Source organism: Macaca fascicularis, chromosome 15 (genome assembly GCF_037993035.2).
Source record: "Macaca fascicularis isolate 582-1 chromosome 15, T2T-MFA8v1.1".
NCBI lineage: Eukaryota > Metazoa > Chordata > Mammalia > Primates > Cercopithecidae > Macaca > Macaca fascicularis.
The window spans coordinates 78473053-78485787 of NC_088389.1; the positions used below are offsets into that span (position 1 = coordinate 78473053).

Here is a 12735-nt window from a genome sequence, read left to right on the forward strand (position 1 = left end):
TTATTTTGTAGGTCTAGCGTGGGGCTTAAAAATCTAAATTTCTAATAAGCATCTAGGTAATACTAACATTGCTGGTCTGCCGACAACATTCAGAGAAATGTTGTCTTAGATTGTATACCAATGAATAAAATTGCTGGGTCATAGAGCATTCACCTATTTAGCCTTAGTTTATTTTATATAATAGTTATAGCAGTTTAGAGTCTCATTTTAGCATGTAAAAGAGATCTCATTGTTCTGTTTTCTTGTCAGACTTGTTCATCTCTGCACATTTAGTAAGCACATAAAATTGTATCATTATTATCTTATTTTGCATTGCAGTGATTATATGTTCATTAATGAAGCTGAACATATATTTCAGTGGCCATTCATGTTTCTTATTCTGTGATATGTTTGTTCATATCTTCCAGTTATTTTTCTGTTTACGTATTAGAGGTCTTTTAATATCCTGGAGATACGAGTTCATTGTTATTTATATTTACTATTGACATATTTTCCTAGTTTTCTCAGTGGCTTTTTTACTTTATGGTATCTTTTGATAGACAAATTCTTAATGTGATCAGATTTTTAAAATAGTGCATTCTTTTTAATGTCCCATTTAGTATGTTCTCCTATACCCCAAGGTCATATAGATATTCTCCTGAATTTTTTTTTTCCGAAAAGTTTTAGAAGTTTTGTCTGACATCGAAATATTTTCAAACATCTGGAATTGATTTTATGTATGTATGAGGTAAGAATGTAATTTAAATGTTTTCCTATATAGAAAACCAGCTCCAGCATGTTTTATTGAGTTGTCTATGCTTTCCTCAATGATCTGCCATGTCAGACATCAGCTTTTAAAATATTTGTGAGTCTGTTTGGAAGGGTGTCCATTTCTGTTCCATTGATATAGTTTGTTGATCTTTGCAGCAATACTACAATATTGTAATTACTATCATTTCATAAAGAGGTTGACTATATAATGTAACAAGTTCTAGTAGATCATTTTTTTCTTCATATACATTTTAGAATCAGTGTAAGTTCTCTGATAAACTGCTGGGATTTGAATTGAAATTGCATTGAATCTGTGGTTGAAGAATATTCTCATCTATGAACCTAGTTTCTCAATGAGTTTATTTAAATGTTCTTTAATGTCTTTAAAGTGTCTGTGTTGTTTTATGCTTTATTTATTCCTAGCTACTGTATATTTTGTTTTGCTATTATTAATATTAATATTAAATGTTTCCTGTTTGTTCCTAATGTGCAAATATACAGTCTACCCTAGGATATTGATACGACTTCTAATATCTTACTAAACGTATTAATTCTTTACAGGTCCTTTTGTATTTCTGTGTGGACAATTAAATGTGAATAATGACATATATCCGTCTTACTTCCGATTTTCCTATCCTCCCCCCACCCCCACACACTACGTTTTGCAGTCCTGAGTCAGTAGGAATACCAGTAAAAACTCCTGATTACAAAGGGACTGATTCTAATAATTTGCTATTTAGAATGTTGTCTCCATGGGACTTTGGTAGCTACTCTTTGTCAAGTTAAGGAATTTATCTCCTAGTCATGTTTGTAAGGAATTTTGTTTGTTTTCATTTTCTTGAAAAACCATGGATGAATTTTTGATTTTATCAGAAAACGTTTCAGTATCTATTGAGATGAACAGATGGTTTTGTTCTTCTTTAATCTGTTAAAGCAGTGCTTGACAAGCATTTTTATCATGCCAAAGTACTCTTGAATTTTGGGATTAAACCCAATTTGGTTTTGATCTGTTAGGTTTTTTCCTTTTTTTTTTTGTTTTTCTCCCTACAATTGGATTAGTTATGCTAATATTGTGTTCAAAAAATTTTGCATTTATATTCTTGAGTTAGATTAGGCCATATGCTTCTTTTTCTTACTCTTCTTGGTAGGATTTGTTGCTTTGATAATATTAACCACAGGAAATAAAATATGTTTCCTTTTTTCTATTATTATTACTTTTTTAAGAGACAGGGCGTCACCCTGTTGCCCAGGCTGGAGTGCAGTGGTGCAACCATGGCTCACTTCAGCCTCCAACTCCTGGGCTCAAGGGATTCTCCTGCCTCGGTCTGCTGGTTAGCTAGGACTATAGGTGTGTGCCACCATGCCTGGCTAATTTAAAATTTTTTTTTTAGCAATGGGAGCTTGCTATATTGCCCAGGCTGTTCTTGAACTTCGGGCCTCAAGAGAGCACTCTTCCCACTTTGGCCTCTTAAAACCACTGGGATTACAGGCATGAACTACCATAGCTGCTTCTCTTTTCTATTCTTTAGAAGAGTTTCTTTAACATTAAAATTATCTTTTCCTAGAACTTGCTTCTAAAACCCTGTGGGCTTGATGTTTTCTTTGTAGGAAGATTTCAAACTACTTATTTGATATTAATACAGGATTCTTCCTAATTTTTATTTGTTGGGGTGAGTCAGCTTGGGTAAGTTATATTTTCCCCAAAAAGATTTGCTTTCATGTTTGTTGAAATAAAATTATTTATAATATATTCTTATCTGTTTTATCTGTGCTATACTTGTAGATGTTTTCTTATTTTTTTCTTCCTATGCTTCATTTACACTTTCTCTCCTTTGTTTTAATTCAGTCTTTCAGAGAGGACTGTGAATTTTATTAGTTCTTTTCAAAGTTCTTTCCTTTAGGCTTTGTTGACTGTTTTATTAGGGTTACAAAAATCTTTATAGTCTTTCTTTTGCTTGAGTTTATTATTCTTCTGTTCATTTATCATCCATCATTTTCTTCACAGACAAGGATTGGTGGCTAAAATTTTTTCAAATCCTGTTTTAATTCCACAAAATTAATGTATCATTTTCTTTATCATTCAATATGATGAAAATTTTATTTTAATTTCTTCTTTAACCTGAAAATTATTGAAGTATATTTTTTATAATTCCAAGTATGTAGTTTTTTTTTTAAAAAAAGGTTTTTAAATGTTAGCATAATTGTATTACCATAATTTCTTCTTAAACTAGTTTTCCTTATTCCCGATATAAATCCTGTGGATGTTCTTTTACTAAAAGGCTCCTGCTAGTAAACACTCAGTTTGTGTTAATCTATAAAGTTTTGATTGTTGCCCCTATTATGAAAGTGTTTTTTCTGGTTTTACAATTCTAGGTTTTTACCTACTTCCTTTCAATATTTGAAAATATTTTTCTATTGTTTTTGTGAAGTCTGGTGTAAGTCTGATTTAGGGTTGTGCTAATGTTTAGCAACTCTCTTTCTGAGGGAAAAAGTTATGATTTTTAGTGTTTGGTATTTCTGTGGTGGAAATACTCTCACCATTATATCAGTTATTGCAAAGTTGGGAAGAACATACAGTTATGAATTATTTCTGCCATCCTGATACAACAGAGAGAATTACCTCAAGAAAACAGCTAATAATAATATGTAGTAAACTAATTAGAAAGTGCTGAGTTTTGATTATTGATTACTACTGCTTTTAATATTTCTCTGCTTGCAATTTTATATTATATAAAATAATAGTCTTGTTTAATATTTGCAGTGCATTTACTGTTTAAAAACTTGCTGAAAAAAATTCCAAAAAATTTAACAGTTGGCTCCCAGTCAAGCCTCTATTAGCTCGCACCAGTGTACCACTAGTTCTTTTTTTAATGCATGATCTCTTGTTTCTTACTGCCTTTATAGTCTTTTTGTTTGGTGTTCTTCATTTTTAGTATAATGTGTCTAGGATTAAATTCTTTTAATTTATGTATATTATTTTTATATTATACTTGGTTTATCTGTAGATTCATGACTTTTATCATATTTGGAAAATTTCTACCATTGTATCCCTATGTTCTTTATTCTTTCTGGGTCTCTGATTCGATATTTATTTTTATTCTGTTCTCCATGTCTCTTAATAGCTTTTATATTTCCCATTTTCTTGTGTCTTTGTGTGTATTCTGGCAGTTTATTCATATCTATCTTCCAGTTCACTGATTCTTTTCAACTGTGTTCAGTCTGCTGTTTAACTAGTCCATTGAGATATTGATTCCAACAGTGTTTCCTTCTTTTTCATTTCTTAAAGTCTTATTTGTTTCTTTTCAGTGGCCCAGTCATTCTTATTAATTTCTTATTGCTTGGGCGCTTTTGGGATTCCAATGTTTTTCCTTTTTATACTTCATATATAGTTATTTATAGTCTGCATTTGATGATTTCCCTATAGGAAGTCTTTAAGGTCCTTTTACCTCATATCATGGTGACCTGTTTCTTTGTGTTCAGGAATATTTTTAAATTGTGAATTCATATTTGATTTAGGTAAACATTGGGACTCCTGAGACCTGAATTCAGAGCATTTTTCCCCAACAGCAGATTTGTAAAGGCTTATTCTTGGTTTCTGTGAGACCCTGAGGTTTAGGTCTCCAAATGTGCTATAGGGCCCAGGTTTGGTCTTTAGAGACCCAGGAGAACACAGCCATGCTTGTGTCCTTTGGGCAACCCCATCTTTCCTGCGTGATTGTAGTTCACATTTTAATGGCCTGCCTTTTATCCTTCTATTTCTCTTTCATATACTCTTGATTCTTGAACTTTTTCTTTATTTTTTTAAAGGCCCAGCAATGAAGTTTCGTTGTAATTATCTAATATCTAGTTGTATCGTAGTAAGAACTCCCGGAGTCCACCATATTGCCCAAATTAGACAAGTTGTTTTCTACAAAGCCATAGCATTTAACAGTTTCAGCATAGTCCTTTGCGTATGCTGGAGACCTCATAAATGTGTATTAAATAACTACTGAGAGAAGGTAACAAGATAGCATAAACCTGATTATATTTTCCCATTGTTCAGTTGCATGTCTTTGGGCTTTTATTTATGCAATATATTTATTAAATTTTTGTGTGTCAGGTACTGTTTTTCATTTTATGCTTCTAGCCATTCTGTTGTGATTAGTAATATAATCTGAAGATTGGCTATTTTCTGTTATTTAATGATTATTTATCAAGCCTAATTATCAGAAATCAAGCTAGTACTAAGAAGGCTGGAATGATCTGGCCAATGTGTTTTTAAGCTGGTTTAATAAAACAGGAACTGTACAAAGCTAAATATACAAAAACCTAGAAAGAGAAGTGATATAAATATTATTTCAAATTTCTAGTTTCAAACCGCAAAGATAAGCAGAAGTTTACTTGAAACTGCAGTCTTCTAAATATAACTTACAGTTAATAGTACTTAACTATGATTTAGAACTTAAACCATAGCAAGTCAGGGAGTATATATAAATAGGAGGATTTTAAATGAGATTGAATTCTGAAGCAAAAGGATTTTATAGCACATACAACATAGCTGAAACAAGTCATAGCCATTTGAGGAAAAAAGGGCATTACATATTTTGTCTATTTAAAATATTATTTTGTAAAATATTAAATATTTTTGCCAATCAGTAGTTTACACTTAAACTTCATTTAAGTGCATATACAGTACTTCAGTATATTTTTAATATTAAAAAATATTTATTGGGTTTACCTTAAGTCCTTTAGAATAAAAGGCTAGGCAAATGTAAATTTACTATTTATTCTTTTCTCTTCCGAGTTGAAATAAATTTTTTCATTTGTTTCTATTTCTCAATTATGAATATAATTTGTAGATTTTTTTCATCTTGTTTATGATGTAAGCTAAATGTATATAACTCAAAGTGCAGTCTTAGTAAGAAGCTACATCTGTAGTTTGATGCTTGGTTGTAGTTTGCTCAAAAACAGTAAGATAACAAATGACATCAGAAGGAAAATTGAAATGTTTTGAAAATTGAAATGTTTTTAAAACATAGAATGATACTAGTCACATTGTTGAATCATTTCTCTTTTTATTTTTCTAATGCAAAATGTATTTCACAAAATCTCTAAAGTGCAAATGGGTGCATGAAAAGGAAGAGGATAAAGTACATTTGTGAAGCTGAAGATATTTATATCAAAATAACACTTACATGGCTGAAAAAAATAGCCAAGTGTTCAACAAAAAGTAGAAGTCCTATGTTCTAATCTTCCTGAACCTCCTTCCGACTTTCTGGAAGGAACCATTTTAACTGTTTCTGTATTTAAATTCTAAGGTAAATGCCCAGAGTTTCCTGACTATATGCTATGCTGCTATTTTTACTTGAGAATCTAACCCATTTGTTCCATATGATACCATTTTAATGACACCTAATATGACACCATTTTAAATTCATCTCTTGAATACCTTTATAACTTTATAGATGTTTAATGTAGAACTATATTACTTGGCTCATCAACTATAGACAATGTCCCTTGATTCTCAACTTTGTAATTTCGGGGTATCCTAAGGTTCTTTCCCTTCTCTTCTCCTGTTCAGATACTTACATTGTAAGGGTTGATAACATTGTGTGATGTAATAAAAATGTTAAGTCTTCTGTGCTTGTCTGCAGTAGTGGTGGTGGTGGTAATTGAAAGCACTCACATAGTTCCTGCTTTGTGCCCAGCACATTACATATACATGTTATTTATAATGCACACACATATACAGACATAGGTACTTTACATACATTAAGCTTATTTAATCATTAGGCTCACTTTGTGGTATAGGTAATATTATGGTAATAATATTGTCATTTTACTGACAAGAAAATTTAAGTCACTTAGCAAGTGGTAGAGCTGAGTAGATTAGTTTCCAAGAGTTGAAAATCTGAATATTGTTTATTGTTGTCACTAGGTAAACTAACATTTTAGCTGTTTACTTGCAGCTGAAATGTTAGATTTTCTTTATTGCACAGCCATATATTTTTATAGCTTTTAGTTTTCTTTATTGCTGCCTGTTTTTGTGTAAAATATTTCAAATTCTCTTTCTTCCTAAATACAGCCTATAGGGGCCCTTATAAGATTCTCCAGTTTTCTTAAAACAGTGACCTCTCCCATCTCATCCTTTTTGGAGGTGATTATTTATGTGATTTGAGCACTACAAATTTTTATGACTTCAGAATTTGAAAACATTTAATGTAAGATGAGAAGTATCTTGCAGTTTTATGATACCCTTTGAAATAATTGGAAACATCATGTGCTCTGCCAGGGCATTATAGGAGAGGCTGATTTTTCTCAGTATCACAAGAGCCCTCTGAACACAACTCTACTAGTAAGTTTATCAACTTAAAAATATTTATTTAGTACCAAAAGACTCAAAGTTTAACCCACTTGAAATATATACAAGAAGAGCCTCTGATTTTAAAATAAATTACAGTTGCCTCTCAGTATTCATGGGGGATTGATGGGTTCCAGGACCCTCTCAGATACCAAGATTTGTGTATCCTCAAATCCCTTGTACAAAATAGCATAGTATTTGCATATAATTTATGCACATCTTCCTGTATGCATAAATACATTAAATCATTTCTAGATGTGTTATACTACTCAACACAATGTAAGTGCTATGTAAATAATTATTATACTATATTTTAAAAGTGTGCATTATTTTGAGTTTTTCCCCCAATATTTTCTTTTCTTTGGAGATGGTTTTGCTCTGTTGCTCAGGCTGGAGTGCAGTGACCTCCTAGGCTCAAGTGATCCTCCTGTCTCACCCCTCGCAAGTAGCTGTGGGACTACAGGCATGCAGCACCACACTCAGCTAATTTTTTGTTTTTGTGTTTTTTTAAATTTTAGTAGAGATGAAGTCTCACTATATTGCCCAGGCTGTTCTCAAACTCCTGAGCTCACTATCCACCCACCTGAGTAGCTTGGACTACAGGCACATGCCACCATGCCTGGCTAATTTTTTTTTTTTTAAATGTAGAGATAGGGTCTCACCATGTTGCCCAGGCTGGTCTCGAACCCCTGGGTTCAAGGGATCCTCCTTCCTTGGCCTCCCTAAATGTAGGGATTACAGGTATGAGCCACTGTACCTGGCCTTTTCCTGAATATTCTTGGTCTGTGGTTGGTTGAATCTGTGGATACAGAACCCTTGGATATGGGGGGCCAGGAGGGCCCATTGCATTTTTTAATCACCTACCAAAAAATAATATTTTACCCCCTCTACTGGAAATAAATAGAACTTCATTTGTATAGTTCTGCCAAGACAACAGGCATATTTTTGATGATATTCTTTTATAGTCATTGAGCCTCTCCCCCATTCTATATCTTCTTTCATTTCTGGCCCAGGTTCTATTGGCAAGATTGACAACTGATTTTGAAACCAATTGACTTTACAAGTGTGAATAAAAATATGGTGGTTAAGACTATAAAAATATAGTGGTGGTACATGCCTGTAGTCCCACAGCTACTCACGAGGGGTGAGGCAGGAGGATCACCTGAGCCTAGGAGGTCACTGCACTGCAGCCTGAGCAACAGAGCAAGACCATCTCCAAAGAAAAGAAGTCAGACTAACTGGGGGCTTGAATGTCAGTTTTATCACTCATTATTATATGTGTCTTTGGGCACATTGGTCTTTGTACCTCAGTTTCCTCATTTATAAATTGGGGCTAATAATAGCTATTTCACAAGATTGTTGAGTTAATAGTGATAAAGCTTCTACATCAGTCTGGATTAGTAAGTATTCAGTAAGCTATTACCGCTGCCACCACTGTCACCATCATTGTCACCACCACTGTCCCACATTGCTACCACATGACCTTCCTAAAGTGATTAGTTAATATTGATCTCCTCTTTAGTTTTCAGGTGGGTTTCTTTTGTTTCCCAGAAGTCACTACTCTTTGCAGCTGCTATGAAGGCCTGTCTTTCCTAATAAATAATTGGCAGAATTCGTAGTCAGGTATGGCTGAGGGGAATCTGTTGTTATTCTCTCGAATCTCTCCTTGAACGGTTAGCATCATCTTTTGCTCTTTTGTGTTATGTGTTGGTTCTTGCTTAACTGTTAGGATGATTGCTGTATCTTTTGTCATTAGTGCAAAATCCAGACTTATTTGTATTTCTGTAAGCGTGGTTATATCTATATTGGTTATTTTACAGATCTGGGTAAATCGAGGAATTTAAGGATGTAATTCTTCAGTTTTGTAAAACTGCTGCTCTTCCCTGGCCAGGTCTAGAAATGGCTTTATTATTTTGCATCTGCGAGGATATATTATAGAGTTCTCTCTAACTTTCTGGTTGAATGTCACCTTAAAAAATGGGACATTATTGAAAAGTCGAAACAAGTAAAACCTTTCAAAGCATTGTGTTTCATAACAGCAGACCTTTATTTTTCTTACTTGAGTGTGTATAAATATTTTATGTCCTTTTTGTGCACTGGCCACGTAGATTGTTTTGAACGAAAGACTCTTGCGCTTCTCAAGTGCCTTTTCTCTTCCACTTGTGGCATGTTCTTTTAGTCCTCTGCCCATTGACTGGGACATGTTAGATTTTGGGTCTCTGGCTCTGTTTAGACTTGAGGTTTAAATAAGTTTTGATTCTTTAAAAAGCATTAATCCTACCAATTGTTAAGGTGTTTTCTGTTTTATAATTTTATTATAACATTAATTTTTAATAAAACATTTACAATATGAAGTCATATCTTGCTAAAAATCCTATAAAAATCGTCAGCAGTCCATTTTGCTTCACTCTTTCCCTTAGTACATTCTGTCTGTCTTTCTCTGCCAACTGTTGGGTTGATTCTTTTGTTATTTAACTACCTATTTTGACATGTTTATAAATTGCTATCTCCTCATTAATCTTATTCCTTTTATGGAAAATCTGGACTTTTCATTCAAGAAATTTTACATGCAAGAAACTTCACTTCTTTCAGTTAATGTGGAAAAGTAGATTATAAATTTTCTTTAAGTCAAAATTAACTTGACAACTTTCCCCTTAGGATTGGTATACTAGACATATATGTCAGGACATTATACAATTATATAATTAAAGCACTAATGTTGGTGAAATTTGTTTCTTTTACTTTCTTCGTTATGTTGGGCATTATAATGTTTGCATGTTTTGTAGATCTTTTCCCAGTTTCTCAAAGTGAATACTAAGTTTAGCTTTGTACTTGGTTTCTCTCTTCTCCTTGTACGTCTTCTTTTTTGTTTAAATAATAAATGCAATAAAGGCTATGAATTTTCCTTTGAGCACATGTTTTTCTGTGCCTCCAGAGTTTTTTTTATATGAAGTGCTATTTTCGTTGTTTTCTTTTGATTTATTTATTTTGTCTTTACTTTTGTTTCTTTCTTTTTTTTTTTTTTTTTTTTTTGAGACAGAATCTTGCTCTATTGCCCAGGTTGGAGTGCAGTGGCACAATCTCAGCTCACTGAAACCTCCACCTCCCAGGTTTAAGCAATTCTGCCTCAGCCTCCCAAGTAGCTTGGATTACAGGCACCCGCCACTTGGCCCAGCTAATTTTTGTATTTTTAATAGAGATCAAGTTTCACCATGTTGGCTAGGCTGGTCTTGAACTGCTGACCTCAAGTGATCCACGCGCCTCGGCCTCCCAAACTGCTGGGATTACAGGTGTAAGCCACTGCGCCTGGCCTAATTTTCTAATTTTCTTGGAGTATAGCCAGCCAATGTAATCTATACAAACATTTTAAAAGCAGTATTTTAAAGCTTATGTTACCTTATGATTGATTTTTATCAGTGTTCTATGGATACATATAAAACTTCTAAACTTTATTCAAGAGATAGAAAAGCTCTATGTATAATTATTAAATCAGCGCATGGGTTGTTTTGGTCAATTAAACTGTGTCTGTAATCATTGTGTTTTATGAGATCTGTCAATTTATGACAAAGATATATTGATTTCTCATTTAAGTATTTTTAAATTCTTATTAAATACCTTTTGCTTTATGTAATTTGGATTTTTACATTTTTTATCCTATTTGGTACTCTTAATGTTGAATTCCACATGATCTGATATTAATCTAGCACTCATACTTTCTTTTGGGGGCATGTAGCTGATATTTCTTTGCCCATCCCATTATTTTAAACGTTTTTCAATTGATTTTAAGTATTTCTTTTAACAGCCTTTATCTGATCTTTTTTTTTTTTTTTTTTTTAAACCCAGTCTGACAGTTTATCTTCGAGAGGGGGAATTCAGTTCTTTCACTTTTATTCTAAGTTACACTTGATCTTATTACTGTCTTTTCACTTTGTTCATTATTTATATATGTGACTTTTTCTACTTTTCTTAATTTTGCCTATATTTTCAAGTTGATATTCATTTTCCATTTTCCTTTTGTTTATGTGACAGTTCTTCACTTTTCCATTTCATAATTGACCACCTTCCTTTCTAATTGCTCATAATCCAATTTTTCTTCCACTTTAACATGAAAAAAGATATCAGCACTTTCTTTCACCTTGACACCCTAATCCTTCTCTTTCATTCCTAAATTTCTGTGGAAATCATGTAGTTGTTTAGGTCCAGATTGTTAGTCTTTTCTGTGTCAGGAATTCATGTTGAGGACTTATATTACAGTTTATTTTTCGTTTAGATTTAAGTCTGTATATTGTGCAAGATACATTGTACCCCCCATTTCTTCCCTTTCCCACACATAAAACATTTCTGGTTCAGTTATTGTTTGACTAGACTCTTTTCTCAAGTCCTTTCCTTTGGCGGGGACAGTGGTTGATGTGCTATTTGAATTCTGAAATTTTGGCAAATACTTCTTTCACACCGGACTGTGTGTGTAGGATATTTGGGTTGTACTTTTTCTCCCAGCTGTCTGGATGTTATTGTTCTTTCTTCTAGATTTCAGTATTACAAATGAGAAGCACAATGTGAATTTAATTATTATTCAATTTTAAGTAATTATTCTTCCTGAATACTTGTCAGGTTTTTTTTTTTTCTTTTTCTTTTTTTGTTTTAAAGTATAGGAATTGTAGTGTGATTTTTCCTGGGCGTCATTTCTCATTATCTTTGCCTGGATCTCGGAGAGCTCTGTGAGATTGTAATTCAGTCCTCTCTTTAGTTTGTGAAAATTTTTATCCATATTGCTTTAATTATTACCTCTTCTGTCTTTTCTTTTTCCTCCTTCCAGAACTCTTCTTATGGCTGTATGTTCTGTTTCCTTGATCCATTCAAGGCTCTTCTCTTTTCTCATTATGATTTTCACCACTTTGTATTTTTACTTTATGCTTTGAGATTTCATTCATTTGATCTTTTATACTGCCAGTCAGCATCGATCTTCTACTTTGTCTACTGAATTATTCAGCTTGAGAATATAAATGTTTAAATTTTAGTTTTTAATTAAACATTTTTTCTAGAAGTTATTTTTTATACTTTACTTGATTTTCCTTAAGTAGCCATACTGCTTTTGACCTCAATATTTCATCTTTCGCCTCCAGAAAATCTGTTAGATCTGCTTCCTCCTATTTCCTCCTACCCTAAAGTATGTCACTTATATGTGCATTGGGGTTGAGGTTGAGCTGTTAGGGGACTTTAGGCTGTTGGAACTCTATAAGTGATGAAAGGTACAGGCATCTCAACCTGCACAGTAGCAACAAGCGTATTATCTATTTCTTGTTTATACACCTAGAGGATTCTGTGCCTTCCTTCTGATTTCCTTACATTCTGCAGCCCTAAGAGCAGACTCTCCTCCTGTATCAAGTGCCTTCTGAGTGCTGGGAAGGCTGGCCATACTTGTGTATGCAAAACTCTTCTGGAAGCTGGGCATGGTGGCACGTGTACCTGTCGTCCCAGTTTCTTGGGAGTCCAAGGCAGGAGGATCACTTGAGCCCAGGAATTGCAGGCTGTAGCATGTAGTGATCATGCCTATGACTAGCCACTGCATTCTAGCCTGGGCAACACAGCAAGACCCCATCTGTAAAAAAACAAACAAACTCTTTTGGGTCAAGCAGAGCAAATCC

The 12735-nt window shown here is 33.4% G+C and overlaps 1 protein-coding gene across 6 annotated transcripts in view; it reads left to right on the forward strand.

The window, feature by feature from the left end:
- MLLT3 (MLLT3 super elongation complex subunit) overlaps positions 1-12735 on the forward strand; it is a 284749-nt gene that overhangs the window by 197709 nt on the left and 74305 nt on the right. The gene's annotated exons all lie outside the window — the stretch shown is intronic.